At 54.2% G+C, this 18214-nt stretch overlaps 1 pseudogene; it reads left to right on the top strand.

Annotated features, from left to right (window-relative positions):
* Positions 1 to 13321: 13321 nt before the first annotated feature.
* Positions 13322 to 14267, top strand: LOC144252446 (putative olfactory receptor 2W6 pseudogene; annotated as a pseudogene).
* The last annotated feature ends 3947 nt before the right edge of the window (positions 14268 to 18214 follow it).

Below are 18214 nucleotides of genomic sequence, written 5' to 3'. Positions count from 1 at the left end.
GCTGAGCCCTGTGGCCTCACCTGTGCACTTATTCTTTTTATTCCTACTCTTTTTTCTATGACTAAGTTTCTCTCTCAATCTATTCCAAAGCCTTGCTGCTGACCAGAGGGGAAGGGGATTCAGCACTTGGCATGCACATCTCTTCCAGGAAAGGCTCTCGGGGGACAGTGCCTGCTGTCTCCTTCTCTAGCAGTCGGGGGGGCCCTGGCTCAGGAGGAGGGCTGGTGGCCAGCTACCCTGCAGCTGCCTGGCGCTATGTCCTTCACTGGGAAGAGACAGCTGCAGCTCATTGACAGCAAGCCTCTCTCCCTTTCCTTTTTGCCCCACTGTTTCATTATGGTAAATACAGATAAGATTTTTCCACCTACCTGTTCCTACTGTGTGCCCTGTGATTTCAGGGTGCAACCCTCTCGCCTTCCACGGCAACCCCCAGCTTCATTGCTTGCATGTGATTCTGACTGCTCTGACTGCATCAGCTAACATGATCATGCCATATATTTAGTTTCACGATTAGCTCATTTTCCTTACACAATGCCCTGAAGTGCATACTGCAGTGCAGGTTGCGAGGTCCTACCTCTTCAGGCCACATAGTACATGTATAAACTTGCTGGTGTGTTACCTGCTGCTAACCCAGAGGTCGCCGGCAGGTTTTGCTGCTGTGAACCGAGCTGCTCAGTGTGTGGTGTGGGGTGCTCTCTGACCTGCTTCAGACTTTGGGGTGCAGTCAACAAGGACAATGTTGAACTGGGAGTCAGGGGACCTGAGGAATCTGGGGAAGAGGCTGTCTGGCAAGCTCCCGTGTAGTTGCCTTTCCACTGCAGTGGACGTGGGTACTGGGTATGCACATCCTCCACAAGCTGGACCCAGGATGGATTGGCTGCCTGACAGGTGTGGAGCTGAACCTTACCTGGGTACTGAGTATGCACATCCTCCACAAGCTGGACCCAGGATGGATTGGCTGCCTGACAGGTGTGGAGCTGAACCTTACCTGGGTCCCCTGTCCTTTCCTGGTGGTGACGTGTGCCTCTGGTCCCTCACCATATGGCCATTGCACCTTTTCTTTAGAGAATGTGTATTTGACGCCTTTGCTGGGTTTTGAGACAAGTTTCTGCCCAGCTGGCTGGTCATTAAGTTTCAGGGCACTGTTTATTCTATCATTTCAGGTTTGCCGTGGGTTTTATGTGTGTGTGTTATTAAGTTGACATAGTTTCTATTCCTACTTTTGTGATTTTTTCATTAAAAGAAAGTTGAATTTTGTCAAATTCATCAAATTAGAAAACCTCACATAATTTTTTCTGCTTCCTCTTCTCTTCAAACACCAACTTGGCTGGCCTTCGTGCACTGGAGCATGCTGTGTCCTGGTGGCCTGCCTGCCTGACCTCCGTGTCCATGCTGTGGGCCTGTTGCGCTTGGCTTCTAGCAGTGGCTGAGGTGCTGCGTCAGTGGTGCTGCAGGGCCTGATTTGCTGTCTGTGCTGTCTTCACCTGGTATTCATGTCTAGGTACAGCTACGTTGTGGGAGGAGAAGAATGTCATCTCTTCAGAGCCTCTGAGAAGACTGTGTCCTTTCCTCACTGGCTGCTGGGCAGTGGTCAGTAGTAAGCCTCCAGGTCCAGAAGTTACTGTGCCCGGAGGTGTGGCTGGTGGTGTGTGGGGTCTCCCTAGTTACAGCGAGCTCACTTTCTACTTCGCTATTGTCTGGTTCTGGTGGCCTTGTGACCTGGGGGCCCCTGTAGGACCAGCGTCCTTGACCCCTCTTCCTTCTCTCTGCACTCTGAGCCTCCTGCCCCTCCAACTGCTCTGCTGCACTCATGAGGAGAGGCTTCCAGGCGCTGTCCTAAGGGTCCCCTGCATGGACCAGTCACTTCCCTCTGTCTGCTCTCGTTTCCTGCCTGGGCTTGGTTCTCTGTGTATGACCCGTGTGCCTTTGGTGACATCCTGTGCTCATCCTCTGTGGGCTGTCACCTCCTGGGGCTGCTTGGCACTGCCCTCTGTGCAGGGCCTGGGGCCATGTGTTCCTCAGCTGTTCTCCATGCCCTCCTTCTGCCTGGTTCCAGGACTCTCTTGGGGGTGGGGGGCCAGACCTGGTGCTCCTGTCTTCTCTCCAGACTTTTCTCTGCCTTCTCTCCCCTGGGGGATGCCGTAGTCTGGCTGGGCACAAAATAACCAGGAGGTCACGAGCCACTTGTAGGTTCAAACAGGAACTACTTTATTGCCCGAACCCCATGGAAACTCTCCAGAACTCTCCAGAAACTCCACGAGAATCAACGGGAACTCAAGGGGAACTCTGTGAGAACTCAAAAGTAGCAGGCACCTGAGGCAGCAGGAGCCGCCCCACTGCCGGACAGCAGAGGTCCACATACACAACTGAATACACAGCTTGCCCCAATACAGCATCACCCAGTTACAGCAATCAGTCACCATCCCAATAATTATACACAGCTTAACTTAATCACCATCATCCCAATGGCTCGCTGGCGGCACCTCCCAACCACTCCTTCTGGCAAAATGCCAGGCGCCATCCCGACTTGGCTGTGACTCTCAACAGGGGGACACTCCCCTGCACATGCTCAGAGCTGCCCTCAGAGCTGCCCCCAGTCTCTCTGGTGAGCTCTTCCCTCGGGACTGTCCTTTCCCTCTCAGGACTGGCTGTGGATCTGCTCACATACCTCTGTGCCATATTGCACGTGTGCCCTGATCCCAGTCCTCTGCCCTCTGTTCAGAAGTGCAGATTCTAGATCAGCGTGTCCTCACCCAGGTGCAGCCGCTAGGAGTGGGCACCGAGCATCAAGAAAGTTAGGAAGCGCATCACCAGCTGGAGGGGCCAAGGTCACACGTGGTGTTAGAAGAAGAGGAAACAGAATCTTGGGGCTGTGTGCTCACTCCCCGGTGACACAGGCTGGAGACGCAGTGGACAGCAGTCCATCAGCCGTGTGCAGGCATCCAGAGAGTGCTGGTCGCAGCAGGTGGATATGAGTTCTAATATGCCCACTACAGGGGCAGCAGGGGTGGTGCTGTGCATGGTGGGACCTCTGCGTGGCTGAGGAGCACAGTGCTGATGCGCAGAGTCCACATCTGGATCCAGTGGGGCCAGCCTGACACAGGGACCCTAGGGTGTGGGACAGGGAGCGCCAGCCTGGGGCTCTGCTTTCCTGCCCTGGAAAGCAGATGGCATGCCTCCCTCAGGGCGTGCAGACTCACTCTGCTGCGGGTGGCCTGGCAGGAGGAGGCCTGCTGAAGTGACTTCTTTACTCTCCACATGACTTTCCTTTAATATGTAATGACCGCACAGCAAGCCAGGGAAACCACAGCAGCACAGAGCACCCAGTGTGGGCAGGGCAAGGTCAGTGCCTGGTCCCAGTTCTCATGCTCCCCTGTCGCACGGAAGCCCTGGCCGTTCAGCTGGGCAGGTACACCTCCTCTCCTGACAGGAATTCTCCCTTACAGTATCCAAACCAAGCTAAACCAAACATTAGCATGGTCAAATTTGGATAAGTAAGTATCCTATATTTCTGTTAGTTTCTGGTTGATGGACACATTCATTGGTACTGCTCAGGTGCCGCATGGGGTTCTGAGGAGCAGGGAGCGGGTGGAGTGGGGAAGTCTGGCTGATGGAGATGCGGGTTCCACCTGCTGGCCTCCTCCTGGTGCAGAGGGTGCTTAGCGTCCACTCCTCTGTCATGACTAAACATCCCAGTGCAGATCTCTCAGCCTTCCCTCTGCCACGGCTGTCATCCATGACTCCTGTCCACAGTCTTCCAGTGTCCCCCCATGGCCGGCAGCACTGCAGCCACCATCCTGCCCTCTCCTCCAAGGTCAGCTCTTTTACGATCTGTATGTGAGGATCAGCACATTTCTCTGCCCTCTCTGTCCGAGTGCCTATTAAAAAAGCAACCCTTAAGGTGGCCAGAGTGTGGAGGACAGGTACCCTCTGCTCAGTGGTGGGCAGGGAAATTAGCACAGGCGTTATGGAGAGCGGCATGGAGTTTCCTCACAAAGTTAAGACACAGTGGCTGGGTGACTAGCAGCCAGTTAGGGGACCACAGCCCAGGAGGACATCAGCCAGGGGAGCTTCTGAAGCTGCACCCAAGCTTGACGGCCACTGTGTCCATCAGCAGGAGGGTGGGAGGCTGAGGGCTGTGCACAGTGGCAAGAGGACGATCGTTTCTCCTGGGGCAATGGACAAGCCTGGGACCACCATTTTAAGTGGTGTAAGCCAGGCAGAGAAAGTCAAATGTGATTTTTTTAAGGAATTATCCTTGTTCCATGACACTGTGGGCAACCACTGGGTCAAGTTGGGCCACCAGCTTTGAGGACTAGCAGAAGGAAGGTTCTTGAAAAACGGGAAGGGCCAACCCTCTCTGGATCCCTGCTGCCGTGGTGCTGGCCTTTTATCCCTTCCAGGAGATCCTGCTGTGGAGCAGCACGGATCCCTTCCTCACGCCAGGCTGTGCTCAGTCTGCCCTGCATCCCTTTAAAGGGCACCGGGACCCTGTGCGCACCTACTCGTGGCACCCAGTCCACCTCTGATGTGGCCTCTCTCTGTTTCCTGTCCCACCAACCTCCCCTTGCTGTTGGCTCTGAGCACACACAGGGGGCATAGGTCCAGCCAGGGTCCTCCTCCCCCCCTTGTGTACCAGGGGAGGCTGCTCCCATCATGCCCAACACAGCCCCTCTCCTGGTCAGACCGCCCAGCCCTGCTGTTTGTGGCGCCCATGCTCAGTGTGTCCTTCCGTCACAGAGCCGTTCTGCCTCCCAACACTGCTGGAGTAGATGCTGGGCAAGCTCCCCAGAAGCTGTCCTAATGTTCATCATCACTATAAAATGTCGCATGTTGCTGTGCTGCTCTGTGATGACTGACACACCTAGGCCATGTGTAGGCAGCAGGCCAGGTGGGTAGCATGTCTGTCCCCTGTCTGGAAATTTCTCCTGCCTTTCTGCACGTTGGAGCCCTTCTCACTAGAGCACCTTCTCTCCTCCACAGTGGCAGCGGGAGTCCCTCAGCTCTTGCCCAGGTGGCCTCCTGTAGGGCGTTGCTGGCTCCTCCACAGCTCACTTGCAGATGGCATTTCTTCCACGTTTCATGTGGCTTCTTTGCCACCCGACGTTTCACACTTGGTTGGAATCAGATTGAGCATCCTGCCTGCCTCCTGCTGTGTGACACTGGTCCAGTGCTCTGGGCTTGCATGGGGTCCACATGGGCTCTTTGTGCTTCTGTCTGCTCTCAGGAGTCTAGGCTACTGCCTTTTCCTCTGTCAGCAGCTTCCATAGATGCTCGCCTCCTTCACTCCTGTTTTTTTCTTGGGTCTGCAAGCTGCTGTGCTGAGAGGGAAGATAGAGCCTAGGAAGGCTTTTCCGTCCCCTTGCTCGCCTCGCCCGCCTGTCCTGGGTGAGAGTCCTGCAGTGGTGTGGAGCCACCAGGAGAAAGGAGGGGGCCTGCTCTCATGCCCAGCCTGGCCCTGACCGCCCTACCTGGAGGGGGAGAAGCAGGAGTTGAGCAGAGTGACAGCCCGCCCTAGACACAGAGCCCTTGCTCAGGAGATGTGTGACTCTTCAGAGGGTCTGGGATCTTGTGGTGGTGACTCTAGAATTTAGCCAAGAGAGAGCATTTTTTGTTCCACTGAGCCTCCTGAGGGTTAGTGTGTGGCTCCTCTGGGGTCTGAGCCACGGGCAAGCAGATAATTAGTTCAAGGTCCAAGTTTGCAGGAAGGTGCCTCCAGGGGGAGTCATGTCTCACTCATTATTCTGAGAATAGTCCTCCCCCGGGGTGCATGGCTGAAAGTGAAGGAAGTCTCTTCACACAGCAAAGCTCTCACCCCAGGGGCTCAGCAGTCTGAGGCCACCTCGTGTCCCTGTGTGGCTCCCTACCAGAGCAGCAGAGGGAGCTGTGTCTAGCACAGGGAGCCACTCCAAGTCCCCAGAGGCTCCCACCCAAGTACTTCCTGGGCCCAGCATGGCTTCTGCATGAGATGAGCTGGGCATGTCCAGGGTAAGGTGACTGAGGACAGGTGTCATTATTCATGACTGGCGAAGCAGCTCGTGGCTCCAGTGAGAACCCAGCATCTCTGCCCGTCACCATGGGCAGCCATTGCCTCTGGTGAAGCCATGGCCTCTGGGGCAGCCACGGCCTCTGGAGCAGACTCAGCCTCTGGAGCAGCCTCAGCCTCTGGGGAAGCCACAGCCTCCAGGGCATCTCTGGACTCTGGTGAAGCCACGGCCTTTGTTAAAGCCACAGACTCCAGGGCAGCCATGGACTCTGGGGCAGCCTCAGCCTCTGGGACAGCCATGGACTCTGGAGCAGCCACAGCCTCTGGTGAAGCCACACCTTCAGGGCAGCCGTGTCCTCTGGGGCAGCCCTGGCCTGTAGGCCAGCCACAGTCTCTGGGCAGCTGGGCCTCTGGTGAAGCAGGCTCCGCAGGGCCTTAGCTGGAGCTGTGCTTCCCTCACACTGGCCACCACACTCACTCCTGGGCTCCCAGTGTGGCTGTCACCCTTCAGAGTCCCTGGGAGAGCAGACACTGCCTGGCTTGGTCTGTGAAGGCTTTGTTGACTGTGAGGGCTGTACTTGCTATGGGGGCTCCTGGTGAACCAGTGCAAGCCCAGCACGGAGAGCACTGTCACAGTGTCACCACTGGGCCTCAGTGCACATGGAGGCACATTCCTGTATCTCCCGACTTGCCCCATTTCCTGAAAGGTGACATGGGTTTGACTCATGAGACGCCTTTCTACCCCACTATTCAGCATGGGGCTGGGTCAGGTGAAGCTATGTAGAGATGGCAGAGATCCCTGCAGGTGTCACCACACAGGCAACAGTGAGTCCCTCCCAGTGTCCCCACACATAGACCAGCCAACCTTACAGGTGTCCCCACACAGGGTCTGGCCAACCCCTCCAGATCCCCACATGGAAAGTTAGGCTACATACAATCCACATAAGTGTGAGTGAGGAGCAGCCGGTCCATGTGCTTTACAGAATTCCACCCAAGCCTCTGTCCCCATGAGGAGTGCTAATCATTCTTCCACTCAGCCAGCTGTCTCTCCATCTCTGTCCATCTTGTGTCATCTGTCACCTATCTGATATGTATGTCATCTGTCTTCTCTCTATCCAGCTCCGTCATCTATCATGTGTCCCCCTCCCCTGTCCATCATGTGTTGTCTGCCTATCTATCCCTCCATCCATCCTGTAGCTACCCTCCAGCTCCTGTGTCTACATCATCTGTCATCCATCTATCCAGATCCATCATCTTGTATGGATCATCTGTGTCATGTCTATCTGTTAGGGTCTGTAAACAAGTCAAGATGGCGCCCGGCATTTTGCCAGAGGGAGTGGTTTGTGAAGTAATGCCAGTAAGTGTGGAGATTCCTTATAGGTTGACTGCTGTACCTAGTTTATGTTAATTAAGATAAGCTGTGTGGAATGTATAAATACCCCTCCTGTCCTACAATAAACGGCTCCCACTCCAGCTGTATCAATGTACTCAAGTTGTTCATCACCCCCCGGCTATTTTGCCCAGCCAGCCGGGCTGCAGCATCTAATCATCTGTCATCAGTGATCCATCCATCCATCCACCCATCCATGCACCCTGTGTCTATCCTCTAGCTCTGATCTCTGTATCACCTGCCATTGTCTATCATCCCTGTCTCTCCTCTGTCTTCCATCCATCTCTGGTCTTTCTCCCACCCTGTGGGAGGTTGCAAGCTGGTGTGTGTGCTGTGGGCTGGGGTCTGCAGATGGAGTCTTCGCTCCACTGAGCTTGCATTCTGGTTGGAAGGGACTCACAGCTGGTGAGGGAAATCAGGAGGAGTAGAAGGCAGTTTCCCATTCTGGTGGGAGCCCTGAACCCATAATGACAGCACAGAGGGGCACTGGGAACCACAGTAAGGGTGTGCAGGGCAAGACTCATGGAGCAGGTGACATCTGGGCTGAAGCCAAGACTCGAAGAACAGCCAGAGGGAAAGGCAGGGCCCAAACATGGAGGCAGCACTAGCTTACTGTAGGCTTTCCATTTAACTTTGTTTTGGAATCGCTTGGACATTTCAGTCAGGTTTTAAGAGCAATAATTCAAGTCCAGTATAGCCTCTGCCCCATTCACATACTTTTCTCTTTCTATTTTTTTTTTTTTTTTTTTGTGCTGGGAATGAAACCCAGAGCCTCACATATCCTGGTAAAGTACTCCACCATGGAGCTACAGTCCAGCCTTTTTTAGTTTTTATTTTGAGACAGGGTCTACCTAGTTGCTGAGGCAGGACTAATACTTGCAATCCTCCTGCCTCAGCCTCCCAAGTAACAGGGATTGCAGGCCTGTGCCATCTTGCCTAGCAAGAGCCAAATCCATGTATAAGTTTAAGGGCGTCATTCTCTCCCTTTCTTAAGACTATCCATCATCCAGTTTGTTTACCTCTTTGTGAGCCTTTGTTATTTTCTGTATTTTTCTTTGGAGCTTTCTGATAGGTTTGTGCCGATGTTTCATTTGCATCTGAATTTGCATTTGCCTAATGACTAGTATCCCCAACACATGACGTATCTTCTGTGGTGAGACACCTCCTCCTGACATTTGACCATTTTCTAATTGGATTAAACTGAATACTTTTGAGAGAGCTTCATATATTCTAGACACCAGACCTCTGTTATAGTTTGAAAATGTTTTTCCTTTCTATAGCTTGCCTTTTAAGCCTCTTAGTCATATCTTTTCCTAGGCGAGTTTTGATTTGGGTTAAGCCCAATCAATAACCTTTCCTTTTGTGGGTTGCTGAGACTCAAGTCTAAGAATTTTTTTTGCCTCTTCCTGGGTCCTGAAGGTTTCCTCACCTTCTTCTTTTAAAATTACATACCTTTACAGTTTACATTGAAGCCCACAACACATTCAATTCCTTGAGCTGTGTGGTCCATTTGCATCCAAGTTCATGGTCCAGAATGTTTGGTCATACAGGAGACCTATGTTGAGGCCCTGGGTGTCCTCAGTGCCAGTGTTTGTCCTCAGGCTGTGTCTTCTCCCCAGAATTGCTCCTAACCTCTCGGGAGCTCCAGCCCACGTGGGGAGCTCGCTCTAGGCCCTGGCAGTCTTTGTGGGTTGCTCCCCTCCCTGCTCCAGTCCTGTGACTCTGTACACACTCTTGGAGTCAGGTAGGCTGCTTCCCTCCTCTGTGTTCCTTATCTTTTCAGAGTTACTCACTATTGGCCTTTCTGGTTTATTTTCTTTTCCTTAAAAAATGTAGAATAATCTTGTCTGTAGCTACAAATTGGAAGGGGTGTGGTTTGGGGTAAGAATGGTGTTGAGCCTGTGTGGGGGACAGCTGGCACTTGGGTTGTCTTGAATCTACCAAGGCTGGAGGCCTCTGCGGATTGAAATCTTGGGGGGTTCTTTCCATCTGGGTCTTGGTTTTCAGCCTGCGGGTTCTATGCATGCTTCCTTTTACATTTGTGAGGCTTATGCTAATTTTTTTATATTTGGGAGCTTAGTGCTTCCTCCCTGGGGGTCCTTGAGAACACCATAGTTCCTGGGGTCCCACGGGCTTGGCTCTGTAAACAAGCTGACACCAGCCTCCTCAGGTCCCCAGGTGCCTCATTTCCCAAGCTACAGGAGATGAAAGCCACCTTTCCTGCCCCTATGTGAGCCAGTGCCATGGTGTCCCTGGCTATGCCTGGGACTCAGCCTGCTTCCCCACCTCAGGCTACTTCCTCATGGAGGCCCCTTTTCCTCCATGCAGGGACCTGCCACTGTGAGACAAAGGCATTTTGATCTGAAATGTGGGTCCAGGCCACCCCACCTGCTGAGCTAAGGTGAGACTCTGGCCACTCCTGCCTCAGGAAGTGATTTCTCCTCCTCCTTCTGCTGCTGAGAGCTCCACCAACTCGTCTTCAGGTCAGATGTCATTTTTCTGTTTGATTTTCTATCAGAGTTGTCACTGAAGTTGCCTTTGGAAGACCCAGAATTGGCTGCTCATTCTGGAGAAGTCTCCCCTGATCTCTGGAATTGAGGGAAGAAGGGCTTCAGAACCTCAGGTCCTCAACTTTCCCGGAATAAGAAGGGTGAGGACTTTGAATTTTTGTGTGTGTGTGTGGAAATGAGGCTCAGGTCTGACTCTCTACTGAAATCATCTTTGTGATGGCTTCTATTAGGGCTTATATTGGTTAGTGTGCATCAGAGTAGGGAGCTTCCCAACCCCGACTTCTCATTTGGAACTCCATTTTTGAGAAAGATAATGCATCTGATTCAAAAAAGATAGAACACACTGATTTCTACAATGAATCGTAGGCATATAAAGATGATTCTGTTCTACTTGTTTGCCTTGTCCCTGCTGGGCCAACCCAGGGTGCCCCTGGAGACTAGAGGCACACATAAAACCACACTCTTGTGTGGGAGAGGAGCCAGGTTGAACAGAAAGCTCTGTTCTTCTGTATCAGCATAGAGAGAGCTTCTCTGCGATTGTGAAAAGAATCACAGGCTTTCCTCTAGAGATGGCTGAGCCTAAGGGAGCTCTCTGTAGACATGTAAGTGCAGGTTGGTGAGGGAAAGGTGACAAATGACAGCAGCCACAGCCCTATAGCACGAAAAGGATGGGAAAGGAGGAAGTGCAGAGCAGGGGACCTGAGCCCTGGGCTTGGCTGCCATAGGACCTGAGAGAGTGCAGAGAGGGGACCTGGGCCCTGGGCTTGGCTGGTACAGGACAGGAGGGAGTACAGAGCAGGGGACTTGGGCCCTGAGCTTGGCTGGCACAGGACAGGAGGTAGTGCAGAGCAGGGCACCTGAGCCCTGGGCTTGGCTGTCACAGGACAGGTTAGAGTGCAGAGCAGGGGACCTGAGCCCTGAACTTGTCTGGCACAGGACAGGAGGGAGTGCAGAGCAGGGGACCTGAGCCCTGGGCTTGGCTGCTATAGGACAGGAGGGAGTACAGAGCAGGGGACCTGAGCCCTGGGCTTGACTATCACAGGACAGGAGGGAGTGCAGAGCAGGGGACCTGAGAACTGGACTTGGCTGCCATAGGACAGGGGGGAGTGAGGAGAGGGGACCTGAGCCCTTAGCTTTGCTGGCATAGAACAGGAGGGAGTGCAGAGAGGGGACCTGAGCCCTGAGCTTGGCTGGCACAGGACAGGTTAGAGTGCAGAGCAGGGGACCTGAGCCCTAAGCTTGGCTGGCATAGGACAGGAGGGAGTGCAGAGCAGGGGACCCGAGCCCTGGGCTTGGCTGGCACAGGACAGGAGGGAGTGCAGAACAGGGGACCTGAGCCCTGGATTTGGCTGCTATAGGAAGGAAAGGAGTGAAGAGAAGTGGACCTGAGCCCTGAGCTTGGCTGGCACAGGACAGGAGGGAATGCAGAGCAGGGGACCTGAGCTCTGGGGTTGGCTGGCACAGGACAGGAGGGAGTGCAGAGCAGGGGACCTGGGCCCTGGGCTTGGCTGGCACAGGACAGGAGGGAGTGCAGAACAGGGGACCTGAGCCCTGGGTTTGACTGCTATAGGAAGGAGAGGAGTGAAGAGAAGTGGACCTGAGCCCTGAGCTTGGCTGGCACAGGACAGGAGGGAGTGCAGAACAGGGGACCTGAGCCCTGGGCTTGGCTGCTATTGGAAGGAGGGAGTGCATAGAGACAGGAATGGCCAGAGAGAGTCTCACTTTAGCTCAGTAGGTGGTGTGGCCTGGACCCACATTTCAGATCAATGCCTTTGTCTCACAGTGGCTGGTCCCTGCATGGGGGAAAAGGGGTCTAAAAATTCCTAAATAAGAATGTGCAGTATATCTGAAATATAAACAGTTCCCCTACTCTTTGTTGTTAATTTCTATCCATTAAAGCCTAGAAAGCCCTGGTCTGTCCTCCATGAGTTGGTGTGGTTGGAGCATAACCTTAGGTCAGAGAATCAAGTCCCATTCACCAACCCAATTTCAGAACATTAGGCCGAAGTTTCCATAATGAGTTCACATTTATTATTTCATACCAATGAAACTACTAAAGGAATTTGACATTTTCATAGCTCCTTTGCAATTTCATGACTGTCAACTAAACACCTGGGCAGGATGCGAGTCAGAGGACTATGCATGGTGGCCACCTCACACTGATGTAATAAAGCATGGAGGAAAAATGTTTTTAAAAGACCTGAGGTCACCTTGCAATTTTGGCTCAGGAGTGGCAGTCTAAGTGACAGCCATTGCTAAATAATTTATGTAGTTTGTCATCGCCAGTCCTTGGGTCTCTCCATGGGGTGCAATTTAGCAACGGGTCTGTGGATACCGAAGCTCAGCTGCTCTTCATACTCGACGCTTGCAAAGTGTGCCTGTGAAAGTCTCCCGGTTCTTTAGCACTTGTCTGCCCCTTTCCTACCCCTTTGTGTGGCTTAGCTGGGGATCTGGTGTCTAAACTGTTGGATTCAAACTTAGGCATCCCCACCACAGCTTCAGCCAGGCAGAGTTTGCAGACTCCACCATGAGGGCCGACAGGTAGGGCAGCAGCCACAGGCACACAGGGGTCCTTCAAAATGCTTCTGTACTCCCATGTCCACTGTCCTGTGTTGCCTGGTGTCACTTGCTACTACTGTCTCAGGGGAGGCCTTCCTCAGTAGCTATTGGCACTATTAGGCAGGGTCCCCTTCACAGCCCTTATCTTAGACAACTGTAGCCCTGGAGGCTGTAGGTGGCCAAGGTATAAGCCCACTGTCACCAGGCATGTAGACATGGGAGGTATGGATGGGAACCTAAAAGCCCTGTCCTCTTTCCATCTTGCATGAGGAAAGCCAACACACAGGATGCCAAGCTGGGTTGTAGGTCATGTATTGCAGAGGCAGAATCACACCTGTCACCTCAAGAATTATTGGGTCCTGTTTTGATACAATGGCCTGCCATTCAAGGTGGCCTCGTGTCTGCATTCGCGAAGTCCCTGAGCGTCGCCCCTGAGTTTGACCTCTGTACCTGGGCACATCCTGCTGGCTCTTGTGGAAGCATCCTGCTCAGTGGGCCACAGGTCACATTCCTTCTGTGAACACAGCCAGAGCCTGGTTCTCAGGTCATGGCCTCCGTTAACATAGGAGCAGCTGCAGGGCTCTCCCCACCCATTGGGAGCCACTGGCCAACACCCAGCCCTCGACAACTCTTCTGGCTGAGCTTCTGACCCGCCTTAGTCATCACATGCCTGTACTGTTCCCCAAGGCGGCAGGCTCCAGGGCAGATCCATGCCCCGCCTGGGAGTCAGGCACACTGCCCTGAACATAATGGGCATCTGTAGGTGTACACTCAGAGGTGAACTCTCTTGAGTGCACAGCCTGGTGCAGCGGGCAGGGGGCCATGCTGTGTTCTCTTACCAGTGACCTCGATGTTTCTGCACACAGTGGGGTGGCCATGGGGAGCGGCAAGGACAGCTCCCTCCAGGCGTTCATACTGGTGGGCTTCTCTGACCGGCCTCGACTGGAGAGGGTCCTGTTTGCCTCTGTCTTGGTCTTCTATGTCCTGGCACTGGTGGGCAACGCTGCCATTGTCCTCTTGTCCCTCGCGGATGCCAGGCTCCACACGCCCATGTACTTCTTCCTTGGGAACCTGTCCTTCCTGGACCTCTGCTTCACCACCAGCATTGTGCCCCAGCTGCTGTGGAACCTCTGGGGCCCAGACAAGACCATCAGCTACCACGGCTGCGTGGCCCAGCTCTACGTCTACATGGTGCTGGGCTCCACCGAGTGCGTCCTCCTGGCTTTCATGTCCTACGACCGCCACGTGGCCGTCTGCCGGCCCCTGCAATACATGGTGCTCATGCACCCCCGCCTCTGCCTGCAGCTGGTCGCTGTGGCCTGGGGCTGCGGCTTTCTGAATGCCTTCGTCATGTGTCCTCAGACCATGCGGCTCTCACGCTGTGGGCACCGCAGGGTGGACCACTTTCTCTGTGAGATGCCGGCTCTCATCGCCATGTCCTGTGAAGACACCATGCTGGTGGAAGCCTGTGCCTTTGCCCTGGGGGGTGGGGCTTCTGCTGGTGCCCCTGTCCCTGATCCTCGTCTCGTACGGCACGATCGCAGCCGCAGTGCTGAGGATCAGATCGACCGCGGGGCGCAGGAAGGCCTTCAGCACCTGCTCCTCCCACCTGCTGGTGGTCTCTCTATTCTACGGGACCATCATCTACATGTACCTGCAGCCGGCCAACAGCTACTCACAGGACCAGGGCAAGTTCCTCACACTCTTCTACACGGTGGTCACACCCAGCGCCAACCCCCTCATCTATACCCTGAGGAACAAGGATGTGAAGGGGGCAGTGGCCAGGCTCCTGGGCTGGGAGAAGGGGTCTGGGGAAGCTTAAGTGAGCAGTACTTGCATCTGGCTGCTGAGTGCAGTGCCCTCGTCCACATCCTCAGGCCAGTGGTATTCTGTGGAGGCAGGCTGGGGCGGATATACATCATGAGATATCTCAAATTCACACTTGAGTCTCAAGTACAAATGTGACATCCATCTGTGTTTCCTGTGTGCACATACACATAGCCTCAAAGTCTGTGTAGGCATTCAGATCACCTGTGTCACCACAGGCTTGCAGGTCCCGGGCGGGGTTTCCATGGTTGGGTGGTGATGGTGCTGAGGAGGTTTTGGGTTTTGGAGCATTGGGACACGGGGAGCTCAGATTGGGGTGCCTGATCCATGCGGAGGACTTGCTGGAGCTGTTCCCAGTCACCTGAGCCACCAAGTGAGGCAGACAACACAGTGGCTCAGGGTTCTAGTATGGCTCTCGCTGCCAGGTCTGGGTGGGACCAGCTGCCAGCTCTAGGAGCTCTGCTCCACAATGGCAGGAGACTTGTCATCCGCCCTGTCCCACAAGCACCAGGCAGTTTGCAACTACATCCTAGGTGTCAAAGAGAGACAGTGAGCAGCCTTTCTCAGCACCCCTGTGCCCACAACTGTGGTCGCATTTCCAATGGACATCTGGGCATGCAGGGAGAACAGCCTCTGCCCAGGCTGTCCTCATGAGCCGGGAGTGGCCTTTTAGGTGCATCTTCTGGAAGGGAGGACTGGGGGTCGTGGCCCCTCTCCTTGGCTGTTCTCACAGCAGAGTGCTCCCAGGAGGGCTGAGCAGCCAAGGGCCTAGAAGGAGCCGGGCAGATGATCTTCATTCGAGGGGACCGATGACCTTGGTCTCCTGGGGAGGTTCCTGGCCAACCTCACCAGACATGGTGCTGTTGGCGATCTTACAAGGTCAGTGCAGCCGGACGTCACTAAGAGCAGCGCCGCAGCAGCAGGTGCCTCAGAGCCTGAGGATGTGACTTCCCGGCTCCGCAGCCCCGGAGTGCAAGACCACGGCTGGGCAGGCGTCTGTTAAAGGCTCCCCCCAGTCTCCGGTGACAGACAGACCTGGGAGTTGTCGTGTTGGGGATAGTCAAAGTTGACTCCTCTCTTTCCCCAAGCCTACTTCCCATGTACTGAACCATGAGCTCCCTCGGGGGGTGGGAGTGACCAGAGAGCCTCAGCCCACCCTGTTCCTTGCTCAGCAGCATCCCTCCGCTGACTGTTCCAGGTGAACGGATGGTCCCTTTCATAGACTAGCCTTATTCTAAGTCCTGGCTTTCGTTTAACCCTGGAGGGGTACAAAATCCAGGAGCAGAGAGTGTGTCGGGAGATGGGTTCACACTGAGAGCCACCTGACCCCCAGCCAGGCTCAGTGGCTTTAACCTATAATGACTCCGCCGGGCTCCCTGGCTGGAAACCGCTGATCCCACCCTTCCGAGGAACCATCCGTGGATGAATTGCTTGGAGAAGGGGCCTGGAGAGCACCCGTGGGGACACTTATCTGGGAAGGTGCTGTGCCAGTGCCCAGGGGCAACTCCATTCCTCTGGGTGAGATGGAGCTGAGGGGCTGGGAATCTCAGCGGCATGGCTGCCAGTCAGTGAACAGCAGCACTTGGGACCCCTCCTCTTAAGTTAGTGGAGCTGAGAGTGTGGCCGCAGGTGTGCCCTTCCAGATGGCCTGGTGTGGGATTCCGTTTGTCCTTGGCTTAGAGAAGATACCAGCAAGGGAAGGAAACCCTTATCTCAAGCTCAGGGCAGATTCTGCTGCAGAGCTTACTGAGACCCTCTCTGAAGCTGTGGGTGACGGAATTCTCTAGACTGTCTCCTGGCTGCACAGGGAGGAGGCTCTGTGCTGGTGGCATTTCTTGTCACGCAGGGATAAATGCAGCTGGTGTCACGGCCACACTGCTGTGCTCAGTGGGTGGACTCCTCATCTGGCTCCTCCTTGGATCTGTTTGGTTTTGGTTGGTTTGGCTTAAGGGACCCTGCCTAAGGAGCATCTCAGAAGCACCACCGCAAGTGTTTTCTTTGTGGAAGTTTGTGTGGGAATGAGTTGTCACTTATACACTACTCTCTGTTCCTTTGGATACACGCCCAGGAGCGGAACTGCTGGATCCCAGGGGCTGCCGTTCTCTGCTGTGGCTGTGCTCACAGCACCCAAGGGTTCCCTTTTCTTTGCCCCCTGCTGACATTTATTACTTTCTGTCTTTTTGATAATGACCATTCTAACAAGCATGAGGTGACATCTCACGTGGTCTTAACTTGTGTTGCCCTGATGGTCAGTGGTTCTGAAGGTTTTGTATACATGTTGGGCATTTGAATGCTCCTTGTTAGAAATATCTATTTTGAGAAATACCTATTTAGATCCTCCTCTCATTTTTGAATCAAATTACTTGTTTTCTTCCTGTTGAGCTTTTTGGGTTCTGTGTGTGTCTGGGATTCTGATCCCTGTCAGGTGTGGCTTGCAGGTGCGCTCTCCAATTCTGTCCTCCTTTGCTGTTGATTGGGTCCTCTGCTGTGCAGAAGCTTGTCAATCTGATGGAATTCTGTTCATTTCCACATTTGTTGCCTGTGCTTTTGGGGTTCTATCCAAAAAGTTATTGTCATGGAGCTTTTAATCTATGTTTTCTGCCAGCTATTCTCCACTTTTGGGTCTCACATTTAAGATCTCTAATCTGTTTCCTAAATTATGAAATTAAGAAAATATCTGACACACACCTCTGCAGCTGGGTGTGAGAAACCAAGGTAGGGATGACGTAGGAGGCCATGGTCCATTTCTATTGGTGGGGGCACTGTGTCCAGATTTGGCCAAGCAGAGTGGGCTAGGCTTCCCTGAGCTCAGGGCCAGGTACAGAGTGGGCTAGGCTTCCCTGGGCTCATTGCCAGGTGCACAGTGGGCTAGGGTTCTCTGAGGCTCAGATCCAGGTGTAGAGTGGGCTAGGGTTCCCTGAGCTCAGGGCCAGGTACAGAATGGGCTAGGGTTCCCTAGGCTCAGGGCCAGGTGCAGAGTGGGCTAGGCTTCCCTGGGGCTCAGGGCCAGATGCAGAGTGGGCTAGAGTTCCCTGGGCTCAGGGCCAGGTGTAGAGTGAGCTAGGGCTCCCTGGGTTCTGGGCCAGGTGCAGAGTAGGCTAGGGTTCCCTGGGTTCTGGGCCAGGTGCAGAGTTGGCTAGGGTTCCTGGGGCTCATGGTCAGGTGCAAAGTGGTGTAGATTTCCCTGGGCTCAGGATCAGGTGCAAATTGGGCTGGGACTCCCTGGGTTTAGGGCCAGGTACAGAGTGGGCTAGGGTTCCCTAAATTCAGTGCCAGGTGTAGAGTGGGCTAGGGTTCCCTGGGGCTCAGGTCCAGGTGCACAGTGGGGTAAGGTTCCCTGAGTTCTTGGCAAGTTGCAGAGTGGGCTAGGGTTGCTTGGGTTCAAGAGCCAGGTGTAGAATGGGCTAGGGTTCCCTGGGGCTCAGGGCTAGGTACAGAGTGGGCTAGGGTTCCCTTGGTTCAGGTCCAGGTACAGATTGGGGGTAGGGTTCTCTGGATCTCATAGCTAAGTACAGAGTAGGGTAAGATTTCCTGGGGCTCAGGGGCAGATGCACAGTGGGCTAGGGTTCCCTGGATTCAAGGTCCAGGTACATAGTGGGGGCTATGATTCCCTTGCGTAAGACCAGCTGCACAGTTTAGGGTTCCTGGGTTCAGGTTTAGGTGCATGGTTTGCAAGAGTGTCCTGGGCTAAGGCCAGGTTCAGAATGGCTAGGGTTCCCTCAGCTCAGGGCCAGATACAGAATGGGGTAGGGTTTTACGGGGTTCAGAGTTGGGTAGGGTCCAAGGGCCTTCCTTGTACAGAGTGGGCTAGGGTGTTCTGAGCTAAGGCCAGGTTCAGAGTGTGCTAAGTTTCCCTGGGTTTTGGGCCAGGCACAGAGTGGGGTAGTGTTCCCCCGGGGCTCAGGGCCACGTACAGAGTAGGCTAAGCCAGGTACAGAGTGG

This window comes from Urocitellus parryii, unplaced genomic scaffold, assembly GCF_045843805.1.
Source record: "Urocitellus parryii isolate mUroPar1 unplaced genomic scaffold, mUroPar1.hap1 Scaffold_43, whole genome shotgun sequence".
NCBI classification, from domain to species: domain Eukaryota; kingdom Metazoa; phylum Chordata; class Mammalia; order Rodentia; family Sciuridae; genus Urocitellus; species Urocitellus parryii.
The sequence above is the reverse complement of the archived record's forward strand: the minus strand, read 5'-3'. Positions and strand labels throughout refer to the sequence as shown.